General features: G+C 43.3%; 1 pseudogene; it reads left to right on the top strand.

Moving 5' to 3' along the window:
- The first annotated feature begins 2396 nt into the window (after nt 1-2396).
- On the top strand, nt 2397-2794 carry LOC110540839 (large ribosomal subunit protein eL33-like; annotated as a pseudogene).
- The last annotated feature ends 2773 nt before the right edge of the window (nt 2795-5567 follow it).

Raw genomic sequence — 5567 nt, 5'->3', positions numbered from 1 at the left:
GCTGTGGGAATGAACAGCATAGACAGTGTAGCTCAGTGGGTGTTTGCCTAGCATGCGTGAAGCCCTGAGTTCCAGCCTTAGCATAGCAAAGACTGGGCATATTGGCCCATATTTATAATCTCAGCACTCAAAATATAGGGGCAGGAAGATCAGGAGTTTAAGGGTCTTTTCAGCAATGCATGGTGAATTTGAGACCAGCTCCAGCTACATAAGACCCTGTCTCAAAAAAAAAAGAAAAGAAAATATAAATAAATTTATTCATTAATTGATTTATATAAAATCACTAACAATAAATAAATCCAGCTATGAAATTATAAAACTTCAGCAAAGATGGAGCAGTTAACATATTTTTCATGGAAATAAAAAAAACCTGAACTAGAAAAAAAATCATTAGCAAATAATGAAGCCTAATTTCTAAGAGAAAAACAAAGTTGAAAGCATATTTAAATAAAGAAGACCCACACCTGAGCAAAATGCACACAATTAATAGAGAGTCTGACCCAAGCACTGTATCTACAGTAGAACCCATCCACTCAGGGACAGCACAGGAGAGGAATGCAAAGACAACAGGAGACAGACGACCAGGACACCAGATGGTTAACACTGTCTTCTAGACATGGCTGGGATGCTAAGCCCATGAAACCCTAACACTGTGGCTACATGACTAAGACCTACATGTCCACACCAGTAGACACACCAGCCTGGATAGAAGAACTCTCACAGGGCCTCACTCCCTAGAGGAAGAGCAATATGCAATCCATGGTGGCTGAGTGGGGAAGAAGCAGTTTTCTCCAGGGATCAGCTCCCTGGTCAGCTACCCTAGTGGTCAGCACTAAACACACATACATATGAGCATCACTGTATGAATGAATTCAGTAGACTACACAGACACACACATAAACACACACACACACATGAACAAACACATACATGCACACACACAGGCAAGTACCCACACACATGGACTCAAGAGGTCCAGGTTACATTAAAACCTATTGAAAATATTGCTTCATGCCAGAATAAAGATTGGTGTCGTGTATTCAAGCTACTCACGCCTTCCAAGGACAAACGACAACAAGGGACTCTTCGCATCTGAAACTGGACAAATGTCGCCTCCATGTCCTTCCTAAGGACCATAACAGGGACAGAGCCTCAGAACAGCAAATTGAACACAGAAATAACCATTAAGTGCACAGTGACTTGTAGAACTCTAACTAAATGACAGCTTAAAATTGGGCTGCCAGAGCTCAGTGGCAGAGTGCCTGTCCATCATGAACCACAAAAAATGCAAACACAGAATGACTGTGCGAAAGTCTCAGTGGCTAAACGTCCTGACAAAGAGCCACACAGCACTGTGTAAAGATGGAGCATACTGAGAACATGTGCAGACATGTTCCATGGCCTGAGACCAAGTTACTGCAGAGGTATTTGTGGGAAGAGACAGTGAAAGGAAGAGGAAGCATCTATCCCATCATTCCTAGCAATTTTTGTGTGTGGCAGAGAACTTCATCAACATCCATGAGAACCTGGGTTCCATTCAAACTAAGGCAAAAAGAGAAAGAAAGAAGGGAATATAGAAGTAGGTTGTGAATTTAAATCAGAAGCACCAGTAGGAATTCATGGGTGCTTATTATTAAAAAGATTTTTTCCATGGCTGTGGTGACTGCAAAGCTTAGAAATATTGGCCAGCTGATCGTAATTAGAAATTCTAATGGTGGAAACTATTTTTGTCAAGAAACAACAAAACAAGACTGAAGCATCCTATCACACAGAAACTAAGGAAGCTATGAAAGACAAGAAACACAATATTACAAGATCAACACCTCAGGTCTAACGCTCTCCCTCTGCCTTGACTAGGAGTTTGTCCTAAAAGAGGGATGATGGTAGCAATAAATTCAACTTGTGGCTCAGAACAATTAGTCTGAAACCTATGAGTTCAAAGGCAGCAAAGTCTACAAAGTACGTTCCAAGACAGCCAGGGCTGTTACACAGAGAAACCCTGTCTCAAAAAAACAAAGGAAACAAACAAACACAAACTTATATTAGTCTAAAATAAATCATATTTAACTGAGTGATGATGTATCCACTGTCTCCCGAATCCAGCTGTTATTGAGGGAAGAAAGGGGAGGATGAAGGTAGAAACCCTGGAGGCCTAACCCTTTCTCCAAGCAGAACTGTATCTCAGATCATAAGAGGCTGATGTAATTGACTTCAGATTTATATGCAATCCCTGCAGATCTATCTCCCAACTTTCCTACCAACAGAATAGAAGGTTCTGGTACTCTCTGATGAATTACAGTAAACAAAGAAGCTGCCTTCATTGCACACCAAAATTTCAGTGTTCCCAGTCTTGATCTTTCTACCTAGATTTTTTTATTATATAAAAATTAGAAATCATGCTGCTTCTGAATTTTGGGGCCAGATTTCTGTGGCCTGCTGGGAGCAGGACTTCCAAGCAGCAACATGTCAGAAGGCTGTGGTGCAAGGGCATTTTTGCTGGCTACAAGCATGGTCTCTGGAAACAAAGAAGGCATAAAGCTCTTCTTAAAATGAAGGTATTTATGCCCAAGATGAAACTGAATTCTGCTTAGGCAAGAAATGTGCTTATGTGCATAAAGCAAAAAACGATACAGAGACTCCTGGAGGCAAACCAAAGAAAACCAGAGTGATCTGGGGAAAAGTAACTCGGGCCCATGGGAACAGTGGCATGGCTCGTGCCAAATTCCAAAGCAACCTTCCTGAGAAGGCCACTGGACACAGAATCCATGTGATACTGTATCCTTCCCAGATTTAAACTAATGAAAAATAAATAAAATTGAATAAAGGAAATTGAAACACAGAGAAATCAGTTGCCCAGCAGCTTTTATCCCAAGGTCTGAGGCTCTTCCCACTACTACAAACAAACATACCCATCCCACCATCGACCCAGACCCACTCTCCAACTCTGTCCCTCCTCTGAAGGGGCTAGGTTACCTGGAATGACCTGGAATTGAAGCAGCAGCAGAGTTATGGCCAACACTGCAGTCTTCATGGCTTTAGGAAATCCAGGGTGTTGACCTGTGTCTAGCAAAACACAAGGGTGAGAGCTCTGGATGCCTGCTGCCTGTAATTTTCTGGGACACGTATTCTCAGAGGTCCACAGGTACACTCTGCCTCCCCACCCCAGGCCTCCACACCCACAGCACTAACCACACACTCCTAAGCTAACACTCCCTTATCTGCTCAAGGACCAGCAAGACTCACTCCTACAATGGCCAGAATATACCACTGTAAGCATATGTCAGTCTTTATCAACAGCCAACCCAGAATCCTCTACTCTTGAGGTAAAAGAGATTATGAGTCCAAAGCTGAATCTAAAGAGCTGTTCACATTTCATGGAGGCTGAGAGGGTAAGATTCTTTTTTTTTTTTAAGAGTGTGGTGCCTAGTATATTTATAGTCTGTGCTCCACTGAACAGCCCCGCATCCGTGAGTCTATGGGCAGCACAAACTGGAGAGGCTGACATATTTCAATAGGGTGGGGCTAGAGAGGCCGCTCAGTGTCAAAAATCACATGGAACCCACATGACATCTCCCACTGTCAGAATTCCAGTTCCAGAGGATCCAACACCGTCTTTTGGTCTCTGTGATGCAGGTGGTATAAAATATTCAAATAATTCATAAAAATATTATACATAAGTATTAATAAAGATCTTCAACATGACACAATTCTTTCCATGATCTACAAAGTCCTACACTGACAGCTCATCCAGGAAAGCGTTGCCGCACAAGCATGAGGTTCCAGGTATGATCCACAGAATCTATATAAAAGAGGCAGAAGCACAGTGCAGGGGCCCACATCTTTCATCCTAGCAAGCAGGAGGCAGAAGCAGGTGGATATCTATGAGTTTGAGTCTAGCCTGGCCTGCATACAGAGTTCTAGGACATCCAAGGCTACCTAGTGACACGGCTGTCTCAAATAAATTTTAAAAAAAAGAAAAATTTAGAGGTGTGCATGGTGATACACACTTAATATCTGTGTGTTGAAAATTGGAGACAGGCACTCTGGAGCCCTGGGGCTCACTGGCCAGCCAGCCTAGCTGAATCAGCTTGTTCCAGGACAGTGAGAGACCCTGTCTCAAAACACAAGCTGACGGCTCTTGAGAAATGACACCCAAGCTTGACCTCTGGCCTCCACACCTCAATTACACATATCCAAACCCACATGTCATGATTCTAAGGTAGCTTAGATGAGCTACTTTAAAAAAATAAAAAAAATAAAACTGTTTTTTGGTTTGTTTTTTTGTTTTGTTTTGTTTTTTTGTTTTCAAGACATGTAGCTGGGCATGGTGGCTCAGGCCTTTAATCCCCAATTTGAGAGGCAGAAGAAGGTAGATTTACACAACAAGTGCCAAGACAGCCAAGACTTCACAGAGGGACCTTGTCTCACATAAACAAGCAAACAAACACACAAAAACAGACTGTTTTCTTTTTAGTTACATGCATGTGTATTCCTGTGTGTGGGTATGTGTACATGAATGCAGTTGCCCTAAGAGGCATTAGATCCTCTGCAGCTGGAGTTACAGGCAGGTGTCAGGCACCATGGGTGCTGGGCACTGCACTCGGGTCCTCTGGAAGAGCAGGACACACTCTGACAGCCTTTGCTCCAGCCAGACAAGTCCTTTCTCCAGGTGCTCTTCTCCATGGGAACTAAGAGAGGACACTGCCCACACTTTCAGCAGAGTGAGCTTATCAAGATAATTCTCTATCAAAGAAAAGCCCTCCCACTGCATAAAAGGCTCAGTTTTAGGAAGCCTTTTGGCATTGAAGACAAGAAAGGTAGAAATTAGTCAGCACACTGTCCCAGCTGTTCCACCTGCTTGTGTGACCTTAGAATGAATCCTTTTCTCTCTAGGATCAGTCTCAGCAGTGAGCAGATTGGGGTCCGGGGGCTAAATAAATCCATCCAAACCACTATGGGTCCCAGGTCTCTCCAGATACACAGGAAGTGAAAGGCTACAGAAGTCTAAGTTTTGCCACCAATGTGGGTACAACTAATTTCCCTCACCTTTAGAGTCAGTCCCAGGAACATGACCCCTAATCTTTAATTCTGTACAATTTCTTTTCTTCAGCTGCCTCAGCAAGGTTACATGGAGATCCAGGTAAGGGGTCTATGAAATGCACCCCAGCCTGGATATCTTTCTGGACAAACTACAGACTCTTCTTGATCCCCACTGCTGTTGGCAGCCTTGGCTCTCTTCTTGGAGCTGGCTTCACAGAATCTTAGTGCTGGCCCCACCCAGCCTTAGGAAGACTGGTTACAAGGAGTGTGGGGGTGATCTTGGTTTTCAACTTGACACACTTGGGAAAAGAGAACCTCAGTTAAGGATTGGCTCCATCAGAGGCCCGTGGGCCTGTCTATTGTCATGTTGTTGATTGTTATTTAACACAGGAGAACCCAGCCACTGTGGGCAATACCATTTTTAGCTGTAGAAGTAAAATTATTAGGCAGAGAGGAACAGAGACAAAGAAACACAAACAGAGAGAGACACAGAGAGAGACAGACAGACAGAGTAAGTAGAATATATT

The sequence above is a fragment of the Meriones unguiculatus genome, chromosome 4, assembly GCF_030254825.1.
Source record: "Meriones unguiculatus strain TT.TT164.6M chromosome 4, Bangor_MerUng_6.1, whole genome shotgun sequence".
In the NCBI taxonomy this organism is placed as follows: domain Eukaryota; kingdom Metazoa; phylum Chordata; class Mammalia; order Rodentia; family Muridae; genus Meriones; species Meriones unguiculatus.
Note: the sequence above shows the minus strand (reverse complement) of the source record. Positions and strands in the feature narration are given on the sequence as shown.